At 45.1% G+C, this 26318-nt stretch overlaps 1 pseudogene; it reads right to left on the bottom strand.

Annotated features, from left to right (window-relative positions):
- LOC109821304 lies at nt 18642-20105 on the bottom strand (annotated as a pseudogene).

Here is a 26318-nt window from a genome sequence, read left to right on the forward strand (position 1 = left end):
TCGCTCGCTGGTATGTGGCACCGGCATTCTTCAGGCCGAAAGGCATCACCGTATAGCAGAAAACGCCGAGGGGTGTTCTAAACGCCGTATGCTTCTCATCCTCTGGATGCATCTTGATCTGGTTATATCCCGAAAATCCATCCATGAAGGACATCCTCTCAAATCCACATGTATTGTCGATAATGACATCCGTGATCGGGAGAGGGAAATCGTCTTTCGGACATGCTTCATTCAGGTTCCTGAAGTCGATGCAAATCCTGATTTTGCCATTCTTCTTCATGACGGGAACGATGTTGGCTAACCAGTCTGGATGTTGTTCCTCTCGGATAAATCCTGATTCGATCAACTTCTTAACCTCTGCCTCAATGGCTTCCATAATCTGCGGACGAAACCGTCTTTGCTGTTGCTTGACAGGTTTGGCATCCGGCTTGATATCGAGGCGGTGCATTGCGACATTGGGGTCGAGCCCTGGCATGTCTTCATAATTCCATGCGAAGACGTCGATATATTCCCTGATGAGAGCAATCAATTCCTCCTTCTCATCTGGGGGAAGACTGTCGCTGATGAATATAGGCTTTGGGTTAGCTTCATCACCCATGTTAATCTGGACTATTTTATCTTCAGTGGGTGGTTCTCTTTGCTCGAACCTATCGCCATACTGCATATTCAGATGGTGAACCCACGGGTCTTCCCATGTTGGCATTTGATCGTCGTCTTCCATGGTGGATGGATCAGCTGTAGTCATGTTCGCCATTAGGGTTTTGAAAACTTCTCCCAGACTTGTATCGGAGTCCCACTCTGAAGCATCGGGAGAGTATCCCTTCTTGGCTTTGTTAGCAATTTGATCGATAATTTGCCAACCACATTCGTCATCTGATGAAACATAACCTAAGCCTCGCCCATATTTATAATAATCCTCAGGTTTACCTTTTGGTACATATACTGCTTTGGCTGGATTACGAGGACCTCGATCGAAGTATAAACCTTCTCCGAGTGTGAAATCGTAGCCCTGCTTTTCCATGAGCTTGCGCGCTTCTGGACTATACTTGGATAGATGTCGACCAGGTTTGTCATCATCTTCGTCTTCACTTAGGAAATGATCTGGTAACGGAGAGCTTTTTCCTTTACCGTAAATCACTTCTTTAGCACCTCTTACTTTGTTCGGGATGACCATGGTTGTTCCGAAAGAATGCTGGAGGTGTTCCTTCGTTACATAGGATGATCGGATCGGCATATACAACTCAGGATTGTCGTACAGCTCTTTTATCACATCATCAAGAGACAAGGAGTACTCTAAATCATCTTTTATTGCAATATCGGCAAGTTGCCAGTTACAACCTCCATCTGACGATTGTTCATCGTCAAGATTGATTACAAAGGGTACAATGTCATTTAAAACAAAACCGCCATTGTAATCGAATCCGGCTTCAGAATCAGCTTCTTCTCCGCTGTCTGTGCCCTGGGCCGATGGTTCAGTATCGGATTCGTTACCATAAAGGAGAGAATCGGTGAAATAATTCTCATACCCCTTGAATGGTTGCTTATCCGCGACCACCGTCCTAACCTCATTGTCAGTGTCGACATACTTCAAACACTGATGGAGAGTAGAGGGAATTATCACGTTACTATGGATCCAAGGCCGACCCAATAGTAAGTTGTACGAAGTCTCCGCATCGATCACATAACACGTGACTTCTGTCTTCAGATCTCCCATCTGGCACTTCACCCGGATCTTACCCAAGGGTCTTGACCCACTAGTGTTGAATCCATAAATAACAGTGCCTGTGGACGCCAACTTGCTTACTGGGATGCCGAGGAAATGCATCAATCGAAGCGGCATAATACTCACAGCAGAACCCGGATCCACTTGGATTCGGTTGACTTGGCTGGAGCCAATGTATCCGACGAAATATAACGGCCGATCGTGGTTCGAATTCTTCGTCTGCATATCTTCTTTGGTGAAAGTAATGCAGGGAAGGTTCTTAGTCGCTATGTTGCACTGTTGACTCAGCGGTTCTGGCTGTTCAGGTATCGGCTTGACTTGAGTCAGAAATACCTCTGCATTGGCCAAAGCTTCTTGTAGGGCCTCCCTGGTTTCTTTGGATAATCGCAGCAACTCATACAGCGTTATCCGTGCAGGAATGTTGGCTAATTGCGCCATAATGTCGAAGCTATGCGGAGTCTTCGAGCTTTCCGGTTTGTCTCTTCCAATTGGACGACTGAAACGAGACTGCTTCGGATTCTGTACCTCTTGGGGATTCTTCTCTTTTGGTTTATTCACCGGTTGTCGTAGAGCTTCTTTACCCGGTGTGGGACTTGCAATCACTCCCATCTCCGTGAGAGTTTTGGCTGGTCCCCGCTTGTTCACCCCCTGCTCACTAGGTGGCGGATAATTGTAGTGGTATTCATTTCCGCTCCGTGTCGCAAAAGCTTCTTGTTCTTCTTCAGAGAGCAGGAAAGTGGAGATTCTTTCGTCATCTTCCCCTGGGATAGCAGAGACTCCATAACAAGACTTCCCTTTTCCTTTAGACTTCCTCCCGGATGACGAACCGGCCCATTGTTCATCTCCAATCAGATCTGGATGAACCCAAAGGATTTCGCCATTTGGGGTTGTGTGCGGCACAAGTCCCTTTTGGCGCTGTCCGTGCGGATCGTCATTCACCGTCTTCATCCCGACTTTGGTGACGCGTTTTGGCTCGAACCAAGTTGTAGGCACCGACCCAAAACTGATTGACACTGCGTTGGCCCCCACATTCTTGGCTGGTTTCGGGGTTATGACTCCTACGTCGATTAACGCCTGGATCTTGTCCTTGAGGTGGTAGCATGATCTCGTAGGGTGGTGGACCGCTCTGTGGTACGCGCAGTACTTTGGATCCGTCACTTTGCTGGCCCCTTCTTGATCCACGATCGCCGGCAACTGGATCTTGTTGTTCTCCAACAGGTATTTGAAGATGCCGGGAACTTCATCATCCTTGAAGGAGTACACTTTAGGAAACCTCGGCTCCGCAGATTTCTGCTTCTGAGGCCGTTGTTGCCATTGTCCTCGAGATTGTTGGGGTGCTTGTTGCTGTGGCTGCTGTTGCTGTGGTTGCAATTGAAAGGTTTGATTAGCATCAACTGCATTAGCTTGTGCCTTACCTTTCCCCCGTGGGACGAAGTTTTGCTTTGGAACACTCGTCGCCGGTTGGCCTCTTTCCGCCTTCTTCCTCTTGAGGAATCGCTCAGCTTGCTCTCCCCGGACTTTCAAGTCCTTCCATGTATTGGATGGTGCTGTCCCCATTGCTTCTAGCACGTCCAACGCGAGGTTGTTGTGGCAGGTCTGGAGGATGAATTCCTCGGTGATCGGGTCCCGGCAATTCATCGCCTTGTTCCGGAATCTTTTGACGAAGGTATCGACTAACTCTCCGTCCTTCTGCTTCTCATCGAGCAACGATCCGATAGATATCTCGGTGTCGTCGTCGAAGAAGTTGGCCAGGAACTTGGTCTCCATGTCATCCCAGCTGTTTACGCTGCCTGGCTTGAGGCGGCGATACCAATCGAAGGCGGCTCCGCGAAGAGTGCCGACGAATGACCGCACCATCAGAGGCTCATTACCAGAGATCACCCCCAAATGCGATTTGAAGTAAATCAAATGCTGGGTAGGTGAACCCATCCCATTAAACGGCGTGAAGTTAATTAGATTAAACTTCGCCGGATATGGGATCGATTCCCATTCTCTTGGGTATGGGCAAGGAATGCCTGTTTTCTTCGTCTCTTGAGCGGAAATTAGTGTGTTGATTTTGCTCTCGAGGTTCTTGATCTTCAGGTTTTCGCCGGTTTCTTCGCCAGCATTCTCATTACCACCCCCTGCGTTGACGGGAGGATCATTGGTGTTACGAGCATTTGTATCCTCATCTTCCACATTAATCGGGTTACGATGATTCTGCTCGCCTTGTTGGTTCGCCAATGCTTGGATCTGTTGGTCATGCATTTCTCTCATCTGCTGCATGGCCATCTCCATCTCAAATTTGAAACTTTCTTTCTGCTTAGCCAAAGCGTCTTCAAGCATCTTGGCCATCTGCTCCGCACTTATCATCAGGGCCTCGCGGGGTTGTCCCTCGCTGGATACTGTATTATCTGATGCCACCGCGGAGCCGGCATCAGATTCTTCATCTTCTGAAGGGCGTCTTGTCCGAATCCTACCATAAGTTGCTCGCTCTATGGTTCCGGACTGCAGACGGGTTCTAGGTCGGGAAGCTTTCAGAATCGACTCGAAATCTTCTCGTGCCGATGTCCCTTTGCTCGTCATGTTGGTGGTGACCCTCGGAAATTCTCCGTCTTCAATCACCCTTCTTCTTCGTTGGAAGCGCCTAGGCCTTGGTTTTGGCGTTTCCGCATTAAGTCTTTCAAAAACTGAAACTCTTTCGGGGACCGCCTTAATGCAATTGCATTCCGACAATACCGCCCGAATGAGTTTGGAACAGGGACATTGAATTTCCCGTTCTCGGGGACTCCTCTTCCTGGTTCTATTCGTACCCCCAGCACGATAGTACAACTCGTCATTTTGACAGTCAGAGTAACCTATCGTGTGCGGGCACGCCTTCTCAGGTACAACACAATCATTATCAGATGATAATGTTTCCATCTGAGGTTGACTTGCCTTCTTTGGGCTTTCAAAGGTTACCCGCCTCAAAACATGCCTTTTTGGGCGTGAATTTTCGGCGTGATCTTGGACTTCAATGCGCAAATTGGTGCGCGCAGCTGCCTTGAGGTCTTTGTCATGCTGGAGGTGATGGCGACCCCCAGTATGTTGAGTCGTTCTGGGCTTCTTCATCGGGCCCAAACGCTCGTGAATTGGAGCTTTGCCTCTCACGTCAGGAATTGGACCGAGGCGCTCCAAAATTGGTTTCTTCTTGCGGGATGACTCTGCATGATCTCCCGGAGAAGTTATTGGGATTGACGGCGACTTTGGTTGACTCGCCGGAGTTTGACCTTCCTTAGAAGGCTGCACTGGTTGCTTTTTGGCCTGAGTCGCCACTTCAGACTTAGGCTTCCAGACTTGTCGTGTTGGTGGTGGCTTCTTCTCCACCTCCTTTTGCAGCTTTCTACGGGCTTCCTGAGCTTGAGCCCGTGCCTGCGCTGACATCGCGCGGCGCTTGCGAATGCGCTCCTCGAGTGTCGAACGGTTCCGTTTGACGCGGACCCATTCTTTCTTTGGCGGCTTGGAAGAGTCGCCATTCATTGGTGGTTGAGGCTGTTTGCCTCTTCTGTTCTTCAACTCCGCGTGGTAGCGGAATCCGTCCGTAGACTCCATCGCCTTAGCGAATTGCCGCGCAAGGCGTTGACGACGCCTCTGGCGGGCTCTCTTTGAGAGAGTCACAACGCCCTGAACAGTAGAGGCGTTGGCGGGAGTTGGGTTGACCTGATTGGAGGTCGGTGGAACTTCATTTGACGCAACTTCGGCGTCAGTTGGGTTGAGAGCTTCGTGGGCTTCCCGAGCAGCTTCAAACCAACGAGCTTTTCTCCCGGAGGAGAACTTCTTGGACTTGCGGGGGGAGATAGAGCCGGACGAGGACACGTACTCCTCGAACTTGGCTTGGTCGAACTCGTACTCGACCTCCTCCACGACCGGGATTGCAATCCGCGGCTGCGACGCATCGATCTCGTTGGCGAGATCGTCGGCTCCCACTGTGGTCGCCAGATTGTTCGCGTGGAAAACTGTTTTCTTTTTCATTGATATGATTGTCATCTTGGGTTACAAAGATCCGGTCTTTTATAGATCCGGTTACAACTAAATCAAAGAAAATAAAGAAAAATTACAACTCTCCTCTGTGAACAAATCACGAGCTCCTGTTTTGCGGTCGCTCGCTTTGGTGGGTTCTTTGCCTGCGCCGGGGTTAATCCGTGGACCACCGCGCGATCTAGATCCGGTCGGATCTACACGAGTATGCGGGTATTATTCCACGAAGGGAATAATAGCCGGGAGGGATTAATCCACCAAGGGAATAATCGCTCAGATCTCGAGATCTAAGACCAAGCTTAGATCTGGAGTGTAGTCTCGTGTAGATCTCAGATCTGTTCTTTCTTCCTCTCGAGATCCTGCCTTTTCTGACGTGGATGGTCGCCGAGGATCAGATCTGAATGGTGCAAGTCTTCTGGTCTTCAAGCTCCGAGTTCACTCTTCAATCCGGCAGAGTTTCGGCTCTTGAAAGTTCGACCCCTGAAAATGAACATCTCTAGGCCTATTTATAGGCTCTCAGGACAGTGGCTGCAAAAAGGGAATTGTCGGCCACCTCTGGCCACTGTCGGCCACCTCGGGCCACTGTCGGCCACCTCGGGGTGGCCGACACTGTGCCTAGCCACCTTGGGGTGGCTCGGCTCATGGCCGAGCCACCCCAAGGTGGCTCGGCCACCGAGCCACCCCGAGGTGGCTCGGCTAGTAAAGCCTAGAGAGAGGTTGTAATTCTGAGCACTTGAGGAAGGACACATGCTAGAGACTTATACTTAGAGGATGTAAAGTGTGACTGTAAGAGTGTGAGTTGTGAAAGTTTTCGGCGAGCTAGAAAACCGAGATTGTGAGGTGTAAACATTTTTGGGTGAACGTTGAAAACCCATTGTGATAGTGGATTCTCCCCGGAAGTGAGGAGTAGAGACGTAGGTCGAGGGGACCGAACTTCGTGATCGTATTGCTTGTTTGAGTTTGCATTGGCGTATTTATTTGTGCTCATTATTCATTCATTCTATATTGCCATTTCTCATGTCTATGTGCCCTTAGTTTACATATCCTTGCACATATAAGTTATTGGATATCTTATTTGTTAGGATAATTTGTTAATTATATTTAGTTAGCATTAAATCGGATTAGATTAGTATAAACCCTATTCCCCCCCCCCCCCCTCTAGGGTTCTTTCATAGCGACCTTAGGGTCTACTATTACGTCGACGGTAAGATCACGGAGGAGGGCTGAAGGTGGAGGAGGAGGTCGATGGCGAGATCGCTGAGGAGGAGAGACAACGATAGCTGATGGCGAGATCGCGTCAGAGGAGCTGAAGGCGGATTCGGTTGGCGAAGTTGATGGACCTCGAGGTTTTTCGTCGACGAAGTTGGTCGTTCGTCAGTGGACTCTATCAACGTTTTTCGATGCTTGATTTAGGGCTTATTTGGGACTCTATCGACGTTTTTCGCGGAGGAGGAAGAGAGGAAGGATTTAGGGCTGATTTGGGGCTTTAGTATGAGGGAGAGAGAATGCAGAAATGATCACGAGCCTTTAACATTCTGTTCGCGTGGAAAACCGTTGCTTTCTTCATTAATGAGATAATTGTCATCTTGAGTTACAACTTTTTGAGTTACAAAAGATCCGGTCTTTTATAGATCCGGTTACAACTAAATCAAAGAAAAAAAGTAAAAATTACAACTTTCCTTCTGTGAACAAATCACGAGCTCCTGTTTTGCGGTCGCTCGTTTTGGTGGGTTCTTTGCCTGCGCCGGGGTTAATCCGTGGACCACCGCGCGATCTAGATCCGGTCGGATCTACACGATTATACGGGTATTATTCCACGAAGGGAATAATAGCCGGGAGGGATTAGTCCACCAAGGGAATAATCGCTCGGATCTCGAGATCTAAGACCAAGCTTAGATCTGGAGTGTGATCTCGTGTAGATCTCAGATCTGTTCTTTCTTCCTCTCGAAATCCTGCCTTTTCTGACGTGGATGCTCGCCGAGGATCAGATCCGAATGTGCAAGTCTTCAAGTCTGCAAAGCTCCGAGTTCGCTCTTCAATCCGGCAGAGTTTTGGCTCTTGAAATTCCAACCTTTGAAAATGAGCAATGCCTAGCCTATTTATAGGCTCTCTGAACTGTGCCCGCGCACAGGAAAACGTCGGCCACCTCTGGGTGGCCGGCACTGTGCCGAGCCACCTTGAGGTGGCTCGGCTCTTGGCCAAGCCACCCTGAGGTGGGCCGGCCACCGAGCCACCTCAGGTTTGGCCGAGCCCCTCTGGGATCTCGAACACGCCCCTCTGGGTGTTGTGTCCGTTTTCCGGTTTTGTCCGTGATTTGGTTGATTGAAACTCTGATTTGTTGATCTGATTTGGCAGTAAGTCTGATTCCTGATTTGGTAGTAAATCCACTTCTGAGTTCGAGTCCGAAACTGATCTTGATTCGATCGTGATTCGTCCGAGTCTGTTCCCGGTTGGATGACTCGTTGATTCTTTAACACTTGGCTTGATCCTGAACGCGTATGGATGCATTCCGTCGCTTGCGTGCGATTCGTCGATCTCGTCGCCTCGTTGGTTCGTCGGTTTGTGCCGAGCTATGCTAAGGGACCTATAAGCAATTTTATATGCCTACAGTGACAATATACTCGCCCCCCAGAGGATAATGCAGTGAGAAATCGCCCTAAATTAATTAAAACACGTCTTGACCAAGCAAAACGTATCAGATAAGCGTCAACCCCCATGAAGAAGGGTGTCAACTCTTCCCAATTGCCTCACCAAGGAGGAAAAAGCAGGGATACAATATGCAATATGATATGTTAAATATTGAATGCATGAGCAAAAAATTATAAACGTTTACCAGTGAAGGACAGAAGCTCCCTCTCAGGAGATTGAGTCATTGAGCGGCTCCTCGGATTGTGTGATCTCCTCGTCGACATGGCTAACCTGCAATGAACATCAACAATTTAGTTATATCGAGAATCAAGGTGCATAAATCCAATAATAAAGGGAAATTGTGAATTTTAGCCGAAATCCTATAAGATAGGATTTTTCGGTTGAAACTCCAATTAAACCTATAAAACGTCGCCAATTCAAAATTAAAAGCTTTGGATACCTCGGTTCACGGCTAAAGGGAGAATTTCAAGTTCTGTCCAAGTCGAATAAGCAATAGGTTTGATCATGAATCGAAACCAAGCGAGAAAGTACAATATGCACAAAAGTAAAGTCAGGCTTAGGTCTTGGTCATGCCCGAATACAAGGTTAGTTTTCGTGACTGACTGAAGGTTCAAAACCATAGGTGAAATATTGGCTATCACCTGAAGGATCATCACAGGAAACTAAGTTTTAAGAAAACAAGGAAGTTCTCAAAATCATTTTGAGGGTCGCAAAGCCAAACAAGGGGTCTTGACCACGTCAACATGCAGATTTACAAGCTCACATAATCATCCGAAATTAGAGCATGAATATTGACTTGAGTTTCAAAACCATACATACATGAGTATGAACAAGAATTAAGTGATATCAAGTCATGCACACAACCAAACATCCTAAGGGTTCGATATTGACAAAAATTCGAAACTAAGCTTCGAAGAAGTTCGATTCAAGCCTCATGTGTAATCAAACAAAGTTAAGGGGTTCGGTCATCTACAAGTTCGAGAACTAGAACGTCGATACTTTCCCTAAAATAAATACAAGTTTAGTTCTCGATCAACACACAAGTCAAGGTTTGATTTTTGGCTAGTTCAGAATAACAAGCCAATATATGATCAGATTCAAGCTCATCGATATCAAATAAAATGGGATTAGCCAAGTATACACATGCAACCAAGTCAAAGGAGTTCGGCTATCAAGTTCCAAACTCTCAAAACAAAATCACAGAAAAAGCAAGGGGATGAACCAAATAGTCCCAACAACCAAACGATAACCTCAGTTCTCATCCAAAATTCAACCAAAGAAATTCGACTCACACAAAACCAAGAGCCTCAATTCACACTCGAGGGCAAAACCAAGAGGAGCGGGTCTCAAATACCCAAACTAAGCACCCAAGTCCTCGACAATCATTCAAAATCCAACCTACATATCAAAATCAAAGTTTCGGTCATACCTAATTTTGAAAGCTAAATTCTCAATTAAATTGACGACGAATACAACTTTACCCGTGAGCAAGTGAAGAACTGAGAATCAAAAGGGGAGATCACGTAGAGCAAATTCAAAATTCTCGAACAACAAGGGAGAACTTCAGTTCCTGTCAAATTCAAGAAAGAAGAAGAAGAGGTTAAAGTTCTGATCCTCCTATAATCCAAAGTGCAAGGGTTCATGGGTTCGGCACTCACCCGAGATGAAGAAGATGACCTTTGGGGAAAGAAGAATCCACAGCAATCAACTCAAACACAAACAAATCCGAAGCCCTAGGTTTGGGGGAAGAACTTAGGGTTAAAATCAAATTGAAATTGGGCCAGGCAACTAAATTAAGCTTGAGTTATGGTGCTTACCTGGATCAAAAGGAGATGAACTCAGATGCAACGAAGCCCTCAAACCAATCTCGAAACCCTAGTTCCCAAACTCACAAACCCAGTTGATTTTAGAGGAATTGAAGAGATGGAGATGAAGAAGAACTTGGGAATCTCTTTTATAAAGAACTGGGAAGAGTTTGAAAAGGAGGGGAGTTCTTGAAGGACTTGAGCTTGAGGAAGATGAGTTCCGAAGTTGATAAAAGAAAAGGAGAGGGAGGAGACCTGGGGAAAATCGGTTCTGTTGTAAGCCTTCACCTTATGACCCGCTCTCATGCGGGTCGTTAAGAGCCGACCCGCTCCCACGCGGGTTAGCGGGGACCGACCTGCTTCCACGTGGGTCAGCGGTGATCGACCCGCTCTTATGCGGGTCATTAAGAGCTGACCTGCTCCCACACGGGTCAGCGGAGACCGACCCGCTTCCATGCGGATCAGCAGTGACCGACCCGTTCCCATGCGGGTCAGCGGGGACGAACCTGCTCCTACGCGGGTCAGAAGTGACTGATCCGCATGCGGGTTTGGTCTGGCGTGGTTTTCGTGATATTTTCGCCCGCTTTTGCTTGTCTTCAATGTATTCGATACTTGTATTCACACTCCAATGAGTATACGAGTCTAAACTGTTTCCCACCCTTGACGGAAAGTTTCTGTAGAATATTACGTGCGATATTCTTAAGGATAACTCGACAACCTCTAACGGGTAAACGAGGCTAAACTGATTCCTGAAACTCCAGTTGACGTATGAGTATAAACTGTGTTTACGCCGGTCAACGCATTACAATGAAAGTCAACGACGGTCAGCACGAAACCCTGGGTCAACGTCTGTCAACGCATAGCCCTAGGTCAACGCCGGTCAACGAGTTGCAACGAAAGTTAACGTCGGTCAACGTATTGTAATGAAGGTCAACACCGGTCAACTCGTTGTGATGAAGGTCGATGCTTCAACAGTTTTCGCTGAAACAAGATTTGAATCAATCCTAGTTCAAGGGATATGAATCCCCGACGAAGGTAATCAGTCCGACGTCGACTCAACGACACGAGCTAAGTTCATAAACTAATACATTAGTGTCAATTCGAGACTTCGATAATGGGCAGACGGTAAACGTAGCGTCAGAAGAATTTCAGCTATTAGACAAAATACTGAATAGACTAAAAAATAGAGAAGTCAAGAACTGAAGCCAGTTACAGGTCCTTTTGCATCGACTGAAGGTTGGGCCTATCATATCTAAAGCATTTCAGGCTCCTCTATAAAAAAAAACGAGGCTGAAACACTTTGGAGGGGGTATTTGTAGGCTTCTAAAAATACCTATAAGTATCCGCACGTAGCTCGAGATGAAGAGAAGACGATGAATGTCATCATCCGGGTCAAGAAGGATCATCCAAGTGCCCACCGCGCTTGTTGGTCGACTCCGAGTGCCCGTCGTGCTTGTCGGTCAGCTCCAAGTGCCCGTCGCGCTTGTCGATCAACTCCAAGCGCCTGTCGTGCTTGTCGGTCAACTCCAAGTGTCGTAAAGAAGCTAACAAGCGTATGAAGCAAGTTATCAAAGCGTACGAGTCAACAAGACAACCAAATACGCAAAACGGTAGAAAGTACAAGTCCAGGAAAGTCGGAAACACCAAAAGCTCAAAAAGCCTTCAAACCCGCGTGGGGGACGCGGGTCACCACTTGGTGACCCGCGGGTATGCGGGTCACCAAGAAGTGACCCACGACCGCGCGGGTCACCGTAGTCTGCCGAGCAGTCTCGAGCCTCAAACGTGTTTTCGACGGTTTTAAGCAGTTTTTATTGGATTTATCTATTCCAGTGGTTCTCAACTGACTTGATATCATCTCTACACGTGAGTAGGCTGTTATTGACTGAAGATAAGGCCAAATATCTCATTCTCATCCAAATAACCGCATCCGAGGCCCTATAAATATAAACCTAGGGGCTCCATTCTGCAGATCTGGAATTTTATCAAGAAAACGAAGTGCTGCTGGATTAGAGAGTCAAGGAGCCATGAAATTTCAGAGGAGGCTAGCTAGATCCCGATGAACTTCGGCATAAAGAAGGAGTCTTTCGAAGGATCTGAAGTCCCCCCTTGAGATTAGGCTTAGTCTTAATCTCGAGAAGAGTACCGATTTCGCTTGGTCGATATCAGTACTTCAGCGAATACTTCATTTGTGAAGTAGGAGCTCTGATCAATTCTTCTGTCAATCGGATCTGATCCTTAGGCGGTCCACGGATAAATCCCGGTACCGGCAAAGATCCCACGCAAGCAATAGGAGATAAACTACTATTGTGTGAAGTTTGAAAGAAAGTTGTAATTTTTGTTGAAAGTCTTATAAAAAGACTATTTCTTTGAGTTTGTTGTAAACGCCTAAAGTTGTAATGAACTCGTCAACGAAATCAATTTTCCACCAAAACATTCATATGACAGTCATATTTGGGCTTTGACATAAATACACCATGTATTCGGGGCTGAAACAAGACCCAAAATACATAGGGCCTTGTCGCATGGGTTTATTATTATTAGGGCCTTGACACAATTTTCCCTAATATATATCAACTCTTCATCTCTCTCTTTCCCGCATTATCATTAATTAAACCATGAGATTACCGACAACAATTTACCAAGAAATTATGGTGATATGCCACCAAATATTACTGTGGGCTCTAGGGCGAGATCTATATCCTTCAAAATTGAAGGTTTTAGATTACTTTTCATACAATTAACTATACTATAAAATTCTAATACGTTATCGGACGACTAGTTGAATTATCTATTAGTGGGGTTCACATCTCTTCCCAATTCAATCATTGCTACTATTATTATTATTATCTTACCTTGACTTTTCTACTCTCTCCGGGTTCAAATCCAAAGAACAAACGTGAATTATTATGACCTCTAAAAACAGCTAGTTAGGCATGGGTTAGTCAGCGGACCCGACGCTAGACTAGAACTCTAGTTAAATGGTAATTGAAGAGTTTTAAATTATTTTAATTTTATCTTTTTGTTACAATTTTAATGGTAAAGAGGAAATTACATAGGATTTTTACTGTCACAATACTGATTTTTACAATAGTGATTTTAAAGAAAGTTGTACTTTTCAAGATAATACTTAAGTCCTATGTGACTTCGTCTTAGCCAATGATATTGGAATAAATAGTAAGGAATAGGGTAAATAAACACTCTCTAATTACCATCTAATTGGAGAGGATCTTGATCCAAACTCTGAAAACATGGTGAATTTGGAAAATTATTGAGTGGAGACGGTTCATACCATTAAATGTGTGTTCAAAGGATATTGATCTTTGAATCATTAAACTTCATAATTTGTATACCGATTCATAGATTGATATCTCTTCTCTTGGGTGCACATTTAATGCCTTTCACTAGGATCCATATGATATTTTCTCATGAAATTGAGGGTTATAATTTTATACTCTAATATGCACGTGCAGGTTGAAGATTTTTTTTATGAGTTGAAACTTTAACACATACCATAGGATTAATATTTTTAAAATTCATCTTAAATTTGTGTCTATATTAATAGGACCTGAGTTGCTTTAGAATTCTGACATAAGTCTCTTCCACTACACTAAAATTTCAAAGTTTATAAAGAGAGTTATAATTATATAATCAAACAATGTCTGCTAGACTCACGGTATTTAGAAATATGTTAACAGGTTCACATTGACCTGACAAGTTGAAATCTGTTTTCCATTCCCGTGAATGAATCTCTTAATTAATCCTTCAATTTTCGGTGGCTCATTTTGTCAAAATTATTTATCCACTTATATGTTGTTAAACGACCTACCCCTTCATAAATTGTTGTTAAGAAAAACAAGCTAGATTTTGATCTTCTATCTGAGGTTGAATATGAAGGGTCCTCTTCTATTTGCACAAGCAATTAATAAAAAATTGTTAGTCTAAAGTGTAGACCTAAAGTCAAAGCCGGAGCTGGAATCAGAACGAGGAAGAAAACTGCCGGACTGATCCACGGTCGACCGCGAGTTTGCGGCGGTCGACCGCGAACGTGTACAGGAGCTCAGGAGAGTCTGGAGCTGATCGCGGTTGACCGTGGCGGTCGACCGCACAAACCCTGTAGGATTTTAGTTTCTGTCTTTTGATCACGGTCGACCGCGCCTGGCTTGGCGGTCGATCGCGCCAAACCCTGTAACTGTTCTAGGCTCTGTCGATTTTCACGGTCGACCGTGAGAACTTGGCGGTCGACCGCGACGTTGTTTGACAGTTTCCTAAACTGTTTAGGAATTCTGTTTGGGTTGAGTTTGATATAAATACTCAAACGTTTTAGCGTTTGATAGAGCACAAAAAAGAGAGTTTTTGACTGCAGAAAAGAGAGAGACTCTCAGAGAGATAAAACCCTAGTTTGAGAGCTTGTAATTCTTCTTCAATTAATAAAGGAATTGTGTGGTGTGGCTCCAGAGGACGTAGGCACGTTGCCGAACCTCGTTAAATCTGTGTGTTCATCTCTTTTATCTTCTTTACAAGTTTTGATTTTTATTTATGGCGAATTTCCTACTTTCCTACTTTCAACACAAGGTCCGGAAGGGAAAGGATCCGATTTGATTGTTTCGGATTCCCCAACAACTGGTATCAGAGCTTCGTTCAGCAATTTGTGTGAAAGCCATGGCAGAGAAAATCAAATCAAAGATCAAGAAGTTTGACGGTTCAGACTTCGCCTACTAAAAGTCGTAGATAGAGGACTATCTGTACCAGAAGGACTTGTATTGCCCGTTGATGGGCAAGGAGAAGGGACAGAAGAAAGAGGAGTCAGATGGTGATTGGGAGATACTGGATAGGAATGCTCTATGGCAAATCCGGTTGTCGCTCACCAAATCAGTAGCCCACAACATATTAAAGGAGAAGACGACGGTGGGGCTTATGGAAGCGCTCGCGAAGATGTACGAGCAACCGTCGGTAGCAAACAAGGTACATCTCGTCAAAAACTCTTTTCAACCTCAAGATGGCAGAAGGACGGTCCTTCACGATGTACCTCGGTGAGTTCAACACGATTGTTGATCAACTCATCTCCGTAGACATCACATTTGATGACGAAGGGCAAGCCCTATTGATTCTATCGCAGTTGCCGGATAGTTGGGCAGGTTGTGTGACGGTAATCAGCAATTCGGCGGGGAAGAAGAAGTTAAAGCTGAGTGAGGTTGTAAACATGATTCTATCCGAGGAGGTTAGAATGAAATCATCCGAATCAGAAGGTTTAGGTTCAGCCCTAAACTTCGAACAGAGAGGCAGAAGCCAGAAGAAAAGAAACCAGAGCAGGAATCAGTCGAAATCAGTGAAGAAGAGGTCGAACTCAAAGGTTAGACCTATTAAAGGGAAGTGTTGGAACTGTGGCCAGGAGGGTCATATGTCTTCAGTCTGTAAGAGTCCAAAAAAAGATACGGGTGAGCAGGAGGCTCATATCATGCAGGATGCCTTGATCCTTGCTATGGATAGCAACTCGGATTCTTGGGTCATCGACTCAGGAGCCTCTTTCCATGCCACTGCTAATAGGAAGCTCTTTCAGAATTATGTAGCAGGGGACTTTGGAAAAGTGTATTTGGGGAATAAAGAACCATGTAATATTGTTGGAAAGGGCGTAATGCAGATTCAGATGGAGGGCTCTAAGTGGACCTTGAAGAACGTGAGACACGTACCGAAGCTGAAGAGGAATCTTGTTTCGGTGGGACAGCTTGGAGCAGAAGACTATGTTTCGACATTCACAGGGGATTCGTGGAGAATCTCCAACAGTATGATGGTGTTTATCCGTGCACCGCCTACGGATCAGATCCGGTTAGCAGAAGTTGGATAATCAATGCTTTTACTTCACGAAGGAAGTAATTGCAGCAGCGGTGATATAGACTAAGCAAGATCACGATTCTTCTCGAGATTTAAGACTAAGCTTAAATCCGGAGGAATAGGGAATGAGTCTCAGATCTCTCGAACTCTCACTTTGTTGAAGAACTCCGCCAAGATCTGCTAACTCTCTGAAATTCGTGCTCCAATCTCTAATTTGACAGCACTTCGTCCTCTTGATTTCCAGATCCCGAGAAATGAGCACCCGAGCTTGTATTTATAGGCTCCGGTTGATGGGTTTTTTTGGATCAAAACGAGAGATTCCTCCTTATCTTCAGTTAATAACTGAATAACCACAGTATCAGATCAGTTGGGATGCTCAGGAACAAACAAATCCCAAGAAAAACCGTCAAAACCGAAATAGGATCAAATCTGACCGATGCGTCACCCGGTAGCTCGACCTCCGAGTCACCATTTGGTGACCTGGCTATGGGCCGAACCACTGGTTTGGCCGAGTTGTTTTGATGTGACTCGGCCGCCAGTGGCTTTTATTTGTTTTCCGGGTTTTGACTTGTTCCGTCGTTACGCGTATTTCATCGTTTCGTTGACTTGTACGCCGTTTTGGTGGCCGATGAGCGTGCGGGCCACTTAATGGTGGCCGGTGAGCACGCGGGACACTTGGAGCTAGCTGACAAGTGCACGGACCAATTGGAAGTGGCCGGTGAGTGCACGGGCTAGTCGGTTCGCCGATTTGGTGGCCGATGGGTGTGCAGGCCACTAGATGGTGGCCGGTGAGCACGCGGGTCACTTGGTTCACCGATTTGGTGGTTGATGGGCATGCGGACCACGTCATGAATAGTTCGTTGATTCGCTTATCGGTGTTAGATAATTCTCTTTGACTTAGATAACGGCGTTCATCACCTTCTCTCCGTCTCGAGCTGTGTGTGGATACCTATAGGTATTTTTAGACGCCTACAGATACCCACTCCAAAGTATTTTAGACTCATTCTTCTATAGAAGAGTCTGAGATGCTTTTGATATGATAGGCCCTCACCTTCAGTCGGTGTCAAAGGACCTCTAGCGGGCTTCAATTCTTGATCTCTTCAGCCTTCAGTCTATTCAGTGTTTTGTTGAATAGATGAAGTTCTTCTGGTGCTGCGTTTATCGTCTGGCGAAATCTTAAACTGAAGTTGATGTGTAAGTCTCTGAATTTAGCTCTTATTATTGAGTTGACGGTTAACTAATTATCTGCATCATAACGCGTTGACCGGTGTTGACTGTTTGTGGAAAATTTGTAGTAAAAAGACAGGGAAAGAAAATTGACTTGTATTCTCTCAAAATCGATTACAATTTGGATTTCCTGATTATAAAAGAGAGGAGAATGAATTTGATTCTCCCCTTTGTTTAAAACTGAGTTCTTCTTGGTAGCGATGGAGTGCCTTCTTCGATTGCTTGCGTCGAATTTGCTCTCCGTTAACGATCAGATCGTCTTTTATCTTGTGGGAACAATGAACTTATGTGGAAAGTTTGATGAATAACTCTTAACGAGTTTTAGAACTCAGAACGAGTTAGAACTCTGTGAAAAGAGTTGTTAGAACCGAAAATTCGGTTAATGGCCAAACAGATTTTCTGTTGCTGAAGGATTCTTTTAGATTTGATCCTCTGAATCTGAGTTAAATCTTATGTTTCGAAAAATTCGCCTCTGCTATCCCCAGAGAAAATCCCAAGCTCTGAACCTCCTTGTGCGGTTTAGATGCTCAAGATCTAATCTATCAGCCAACCCCTCTACTAGGTTAAGTTTGTTGAGTTTTTATAGGTGGATAAGAGATTATAACTGCCCTCTAAATCCGCTCCTAAGTGCGGTTCTGAAACCGTTCGAATCATGATTGAATGAGTCAAACGCCCAATTTGGCGTTCAGAACCCTAACTTCGCGTCTTGGAATTGAGACGCGAGGTTGGGTGTTGACTGAACGTCAAAAACACGAGGGCCGCTCGAGTTTTGCTTGTTGCAGCTTGGAAACGCGGGGGTCGCCTGTATTTCAAGAATCGTAACGCGAAGATGAGTTCCGCGTTTTAGAAGGAGCTAGTTGATTTGTAACTTCTTCTGTAGAGCGTTGCAAGGACCATTGTTAAGTAATCCTCGCATTAGCTGTTGTGGGGTGTGAAAGTCGTCATATTGTAACTTTCACTGTAGATTGTGAAGACTGCTAAATAGAGTTTTTATCATTTGTTGGAAGTATCGTTGAATTGTAACTCTTCTCGCTCTATGTGAAAAATCCTCCATTTGCATCTTTCGTTTGTTGGCATGAAAGCTATCTGATTGTAACTTTCATTGTTGGAGCTTGATGGGGATCAGCTATCTATTATGATTTTTAGACAGCCTACAGAACCACCTCCAAAGTTTTCAAAAGTTCGCAGTTGACTGGGACGTATTTTCGGAATACTTTGGATCCCAAAATTTAGTGGATTGATTGTTCACTCCGCCTGATTTGAAGACGTCACGAACCTGGTTGTTGTAATGTTGAAATTATGTTACCCCAAACCAAACAACGTAACTTTTGAGTCTTGATGGTTGTTGTAATGTTGAAATTATGTTACCCCAAACCAAACAACGTAACTTTTGAGTCTTGATGACAATGAACTTAGTCAAACAAACTAAATCCCAAGTCATCGTCAGACTCATTGACAGGCTCGTCCTCCTTCTCTTCTTTCTTAGAGGCAGGAGTAGCAGCATTCTCAGCAGATGCAACAGAGACAACAGCAACAACAAACTTGCTCGGATCCTTTAGATACTCCTTCACCCTCTCAGCTTGTGGGAAGGTGTATTCAGTGTCAACAGCAACAGCAAGGATGTTCTTGTAGGCATTGACGAACATGTGAGGTGTAGCTGCAAGAGTTGGGTAAGAGAGAGCCAAGGACAGCGAAGCAACCATAGAAACACCAACTGCAAACTTGCCAACGAGGTCATCCTCCGTGAGGTTGAGCACTTTTGGGCTTAAGACAGATCCATTGTCATAGACAGAGAGAATCGCAAGCCCACATGAGAGGGGCTTTATCCTAAGTTTAGTCGGGTGGGCAGCATCAGAGGAATCCACTTTATCTCCTTTCTTGATCAGCTCAACTAGGGTGACGATTTTAGCAATATCATCATTACTCTTTGTTGGGATGTTAAGCCATTTAGAAGAATGAGTTGCGCGTCAGATCGTGTCTCCATTAATCTTCGTTGGGATGTTAAGCCATTTAGAAGAATGAGTTGCGCGTCAGATCGAGCCAGATGATTTTAATGTTGCTGATTATAATCTATCTGTACTCATCCAATAGACTCCACAGCAGAGTCGTCTGTTACTTCTCGGCTTTGGTCACCTTGATGATCGCTATTAGCTCTTCTTTTATTTATCTGGGGCTGTGTTGTAGCCTTGGTAGTCGAGAGGCTGCTATTATAGCGGTCCAAATGCATAGATAAATTCTGCATTTAAGGATTGGAACGCGTGGGTGAGATCCACACTTGAGAATTAGAACGCATGGGTGAGCCTCGCGTTTAGAAGTTCAACCAACTCGAACGCTGAGATCGAGTTTGGGCGGGATTCTAGCCTAGAATCCCGTTCCGATTTGACAGCTCATAGCTGTCTATAAATAGACAGCTGGGGATCAAATCAAGAGTCATTCGACTCTTCTTGAAACTTTAACGAAAATTTTTGTTCTCATCTCCGGCGAAAGCGATTCTTCTTCTCCTTCGACTGAAATCAATGGCGCCCAAGAAGAAGACTGTCTCTCGACCCTCCAAATCTGACGTCGCCTTGGCTCAGGGTTCGTCGGTATCTGCGTCGGCTGGTGGTGTCGTGACTCAGGCGAGCGTGCTGCCGCCTCAACTCCCTCTAATCGGTGGTGAGCATGACTTTTGTGGTCGTTAAACTCGCTGTGATGAGTTCATATTTTTGAATCAATGAGGAGACTCGTTTCGATAACGCGGAGCTAGACTCTATCGTTTAGTATTTTTGACACGGGGTTCGATCTCCACGTCTAAGATTTTCGACGCGAGACTCGATCTCCGCGTCTAAGATTTTTTTGACGCGAGGCTCGATCTCTGCGTCTGATTACCTTTGCATTGTCTAACTTCTTTCTTTATTTTGTAGTGCGTCATACCAGCGAGCCTCTCCCTTTTCTCCATCATTTTGGGCACGAAGGTGGTGTGGATCTGAACATGACATTCAACTTGCGCCGAGAACTCCCGGTTTTCTGAATTATGGAGAAGAACCGTGTGGAACTAATCACCCAAGCTTCTCCTGAAACTCTTAGGATATTGGTTACAGACGCTAGACTTGAGAACCTGAGCCGTAAACCAATAGTCAAACCTGGATTCCTCTTCAGGGATTTTGTTGACTTTGAGGCAGGCGTTGCTTATGATGGAGACTACAAGTGGCTGCGGAAAGTTGGAGACCGCAACCTTTTCTTGCCCAATATGGAGAGGATGTTCCCCATATCGTACTTTCAGTGCGCTTCCATCCCAAGGCGTATGGATTGGAACCTCGTTAAGGATCAGGATGGAGTTGTTCTCGGAAACCTAACTTTCCAAGGGGTCCGCATAGTTGGTTATAACAGACAGGTGACAGCTCTACGCCCAGGCTTGTTCGCTAAAGAGTACCCTGTTGGTGAAATGACCAGCTTGGCGAACACCTTTGTCAAAAAGTTTATGGCAAAGAAAGGAGAGTTTCCCGCGCAAGGGTTTAGAACTCCTGGCTGGGTTCATTCTCCGATGACAGGATGGTAGACCCGGATGACCAAATTTGTTTTGGAGGAGTTGGAGGAACCTCTTACCCGAGCTGGCCTGAAGATTCCGGTGCGGGCTACTAAATTCGGGATCATTCAGAGCCACTTTCATTTCTTCTCTATATTAGAGAGGTATAATCCCGAGACCTGTACTTTCTTCACCCTAGTGGGAGAGTTGGGCTTTGCTCTTCACGAGATGCACCACGTCTCGGGTCTTCTTCTCGGGGATCTGCCGTATGAAGAATTTGTTCCAGGATCAACAGAACTTAAAATTTTGAGAAAAGCGAGCCCCGAAATTTATTCTACTCTTTGGGAAGTCATGTGTCACTTCCATATTTGTATGCAGCAGATAGGGGCTCGAGGAGGTGGCATCAAACAAGTGTCTTGGGCGGAGTATTTATTCCAGAACCTGACCAATAAAGGAGCTTCGGTGACCAGATTGTCTGCAAGTACTTTAGAGGAGGTTCAAGCTCGAATCGACGCTGCTACCTCCCATTATACCAATGAGGCCAAGGAAGATATTTTCCCGGCTCATACGGAGTTTGAAAGTTTCCACTATCAAGCTCTGATCCTAATTTCCGACACAGCACTGTTGGCTAGATTCTTGATGATGTGGCTCAAGCAGTGCGTCGTTCCTACCAGGCCAATTGATGCTCTCGCTGTTGAGGTGATTTATCCGGTTGTTCTTTTGGCGCACGACAGGCCATTGAATCTGCTTTACACCATGGTGGGTTGCTTGCAGAGTGGGCTGTGTGAGTTGGCTTTAGATTTTATTAATGTTACAGAGGTGGAGTCTGGTGGTAACAAGGCTTTCAAAACTCCCAATCCTCGGATACCACTGCGTTACACTTATCTGATGGCTTGGTATGTGCTTCACTGTCCTTCCATAATTAGTGCAGCCTCTCCTCTAGGTGACTCATTCATCTCGTTTGTGCAACGACTAGAATCTGCAAAATGGGAGGGGAGTTTTATGGTTAGGATTCGCCAGATTTTGTCGCGAGACACCAACTACCACATCTTCCGTTGTTTTCCTGATTTTGAAGGCGGGGTCTATGGAACAGAGTATCAGGATGTGGCGGGGCCCAACGGATTCACCCAGTTGAGCGGGGGCGTCTTCCATTGGCTCCTTTCTATCAGGCTAGGCTACCTGGTCTTCCGGCAAGGCGACAAATGTTTCCTCGAGCCTTATTAACCTTATAGGTTCGCTCGCCAATTTGGGTATGATCAACTGTATGTTGGGAACCCCCGACCTCAGCTCTCAGTTGTGAGCAACTTATATGAGGGGGCCAGGGCTTGGTACTATTCTGTGGCAGGTTGTACCAAAGCTATCTTCAGGCTTCCCCACAAAACACCCAATTCTTATACTTCCATGAGCTTCTACAACTGGTACTTTGCTGCTTCCCAGACTCCCAATTACAACTTGAATACATATTGTCTGAAAGATATCCGACGTATGTATGCTTCAAGGAGGGGATCAAAGACATCCCGCCTGAGAGAAATCGATGAATTTTTATCCGTTGAGGACCCTTCTGCTGAACAGGAAGAGGGGCAAGTAGCTGAACCTGCTCCAGTGGAGGAACCTCGGGTGGTAGATTCTCCTACAGCAAGGGTAGCTGGGAAGAGAAAACTTTCAGCAGATGAAACTAGCCAATACGATAAGCAGACCCGCCGAAAGCTGATGGTTGGGTCTCCTCCTCCTAAAGGCCAGCAGAAACCAAAGTTGATGGCTGATGCTATCAGAGCTGCTGAAGATGAAGAACAACATGAATCTTCAGTTGCAGGCCTGCCCCATAGAACTGGGCTCCGTTCGCATGGCCCGTCTTTATCGAGTGAAGCTTCTTCTCACCATCCCTCAGAGGATGAAGAGAATGAATTAATGGTCATAGATGCAGAATCTGCTCCAGCAGCAGACCCTCCTAGGGCTCCTGTGTTAGAATCCCAGGGCCATGAAGAGAATCTATCCCTCCTCCTTCAGCACTAATGTTATAGGCTGGCGGTTTAAGTCCTAGTCCGACAACATGACTTATGACTAAACCAGCTGTTAGCACAAGTCTTCCTGAATCTTCAGCTATACAGGATGATGAGGAGCAAGTAGATTATGAAGGCTCCTCGATTGGTGATGCAGCTGATGAAGATAGAGGTGATGAGAATGCTGACGTTGGCAACATGCCAGGTGATGATGTGGAGTACGAAGAGCATAATTCTATGGATGACATAACCATTTTTGATAATGCTCCTATGTTCCAATCCAATAAAGCATCTGGTTATACTCCTTTTCACATCTCCGGTAAGCCTAGTTTTCTTCGAATTCTTCCACATGTTCTTTCCACGTTCCGACCCTTTTTTCGTGCAGGTTCACCTCCTCCCGGGATTATCATTGCTACTCCTCCGGCGAAACAACAGCTCGTGCATGTGTCAGCTCCTTTACAAGAGCAGCATTTGCCTGGCTCATCCATGGCGGCTGCTTCACTGGCAACATTGCCCGGGGCTATTACTGTGACTCCTTCTCCAGAACAACAGCTTGTGTGAGTATCAGCTCCTTTGCAAGAGCAACCTTTGCCCAGTTCATCCACTGCAATTGCTTCACCGGCAGCATTGATGAGGATTTCACTTGCACCAACAGAGGCCGGACCAAGCACGTCTCAAGGATTTCACTTGCACCAACAGAGGCCGGACCAAGCACGTCTCAGGCGAGGACAATGATGGCTTTGACTTCAAGTCCTTCGCAATTGAATGTTTCAGCAAGCACGTCTCAGGCGAGGACAATGATGGCTTTGACTTCAAGTCCTTCGCAATTGAATGTTTCAGTTGTTTCCGTGACTTCTACACCCAGATCACTTGTTAGTCCGTACTTTGATACGTCCACTTCTAGGGTCGTCGAGTCGTCTTCCATTGCTTTTTCTAGTCTAACGGATGCTCCTGACTTCCTCCATATTTCCCCGAGTTATTTGAACAGTCTCGTGAGGAAGGTGATTAAAGTTGTTACGGCTGGTCGAGGCCGCTTTGATTCTTTTAAATCTCTCTTAGAAGCAGGCTTAAATGGAGTAAAAAGTGTGGGCAATGCCCAATGCTTTGAACGTTGTTCGGAAGCCATTTCTCACTTAGAAGCCCAGCTCAAATACTTAGAAGCCCTCAGCCATGCAGACATTCAGACACAGATCGTGTCTACTTTTGCTGACCTCCAAGTTGAAGAAGTAACTCGCCGTGAGGCAATTGAGCGGGGTCTGGCTGAAAAAGAGCTTCAAGTTACGCACTTGCGAGAGCAGAGCGATCTGAGACAAAAAGAACTGAAGCTCTCTACTGCTTCTCTGGACCTCATTCGTACAAAACTTGTCGAAGCTGAGGCGGAGGTACTGAGATTGAAGGCCCAGCTTTCTCGTGAAGAAGCCATTGTTAATATACTTGGTGCCAAAAACACGGACACTCTTTTGAATTACCATAAAGAAGCTCAGGCTCTTGAAAGAGCGAAGAAGGAGGCAGCCGCTGAGCACCCACTGAGGATGAGCTGCGGAGGAAGGCTGAAGCCGTTGTACGGGCCAATCATGAGGAAAAGCTTTCTGATGCCAAAGCTCAACTTGCTTCTTTTGACTTGACCTTGTATTATTCTTTTTCTTAAGAACGGCTTTGTATCACTTTCTTTTGGTTTCTGAAATAAAAAAGTGATATTAGTTTCTCATTATTTCTTGCATGTGTCATGTTTTAATCTCGAAGCAACAAAATTGATATTAGTTTCTCATTATTTCTTGCATGTGTCATGTTTTAATCTCGAAGCAACAAAATTATAAATTTCCGTGATAGATCTGATTTAGAAAATTCTCTGTGTCATGTTTTAATCTCGAAGCAACAAAATTATAAATTTCCGTGATAGATCTGATTTAGAAAATTCTCTTTATTATCCTTTAAGATAACCCCAGAAAATTTTTAATTGCTGAGAATAAACACTTTATTATTCTCCCAAAATAGGGTTGACTAATAGAATTCTTCTTGTGTTACACTTTCGCTTTAAACACTGAAAAAGACTATAAATGCCAGAAGTGTAATTTTAATTTGGCGTGAATTTCCTCATAGAGTGAAACTCACAAATTTTCCTAGGGATAATTTAGGAAATAGTTTAATCCACTGAGGAAAAAGGTTCAAGTATGAGGGTTGGACTGTTGGCATGTTGCGATCGGGGCAATTTTGCGGACTTATCGCTCTATTGACGAGAATCGATAAGTTAATTTTGTCAGAGGTGTAATTTTAACGTGACATGGGAAATATTACGATCAGGGCAATTTTGAGAACTTATTACTCTATTGACGAGAATCGATAAGTTAATTTTGTCAGAGATGTAATTTTAACGTGACATGGGAAATATTACGATTAGGGCAATTTTAAGGACTTATCGCTCTATTGACGAGAATTGATAAGTTGATTTTGTCAGAGGTATGATTTTAACGTGACATGTGTGAGGAAAAAATATTATAGCGTCTCACTGGGGAGAACTGCTAAGTGTTTTATCATCAGGGCGATGAATTGTATCACTTGTGATTTGAACAAGATTTGGGGAATTTTTATCATCCCACCGAAAAGAATTAGGTCAATTGGTTATTTGATATTCTGCTGAAGAGAGTTGACCAATTAACCAGGATTTGGATGATTTTAGAGATTTATCGTTCTATTGATGAGAATCGATAAATGGACCTTAGCAGAGGAATTGTAGTCATATTGGTAGTGATGACAACTAAATTCAATCTTTGTTGGGGTGATGATCATCTGAGGTGTAATATTAACCTGATGAGTATTTAGATTATGTTAAGGAAATACAGAGTTTTAAAAGCACTCTGTCGAAAGAATCCATGAACTTAGAGGATAAGTATCAAGGATAGATTCTTCATTTGGAAAAATTACAACGTTAAGGTGACTCTTGCGTTTGAGGTACGAAACGTGAGGTTAAGAACCTTCATAACGCTGGTCTGAGCCTAACGTTTGAACGCGGGTGTGAACTTCGTGTTGAGATTAAAGTCTTAACTGACTTTATCTAAAAACGCGAAAGATTGCGTTTTAAAAGATAAAATGGTTGGGATTCTTCTAGAATCCCGTGCCATCTTAACAGCTTGACGGTTATTATAAATAGACCTGAGTGGTCATGTCAAGAGTCATTCGACTCTTTCCATTTTTGGCTATTTCCAAGAATGAGAACTCTCATTTGATTTCGACAAGATCTCCGACGAACTTCATCTTCTTCGACCGATGACGCCTTCTCCGACCGATTATATCGATGGCATCGCGAAGAATGAGCCCTAGCTCCAAGAAAGTTGCTGGAGCGACTTCCGAAATGTCGTCGGCTGAGGATGCTGGCGGTATTCTTGTTCATGCGGGAACGTCATCGTCACCGTCGCCGTCACGGGGTCTCCCTGTTGTGGTAAGTGATGACCAAAACAACTTGCCTTGGCAAGTTCTTTGAAAACCCTATATGGGTTCTTGATAACGAGGAAGATAACTCGTTTCTGTTTAATGAAAACGTGGAGTTAGGACTCCATGTGGGTCTCGACTCTCGCATTTAAGTTTTC

This window comes from Asparagus officinalis, chromosome 8 (assembly GCF_001876935.1).
Source record: "Asparagus officinalis chromosome 8, Aspof.V1, whole genome shotgun sequence".
In the NCBI taxonomy this organism is placed as follows: Eukaryota; Viridiplantae; Streptophyta; class Magnoliopsida; order Asparagales; family Asparagaceae; genus Asparagus; species Asparagus officinalis.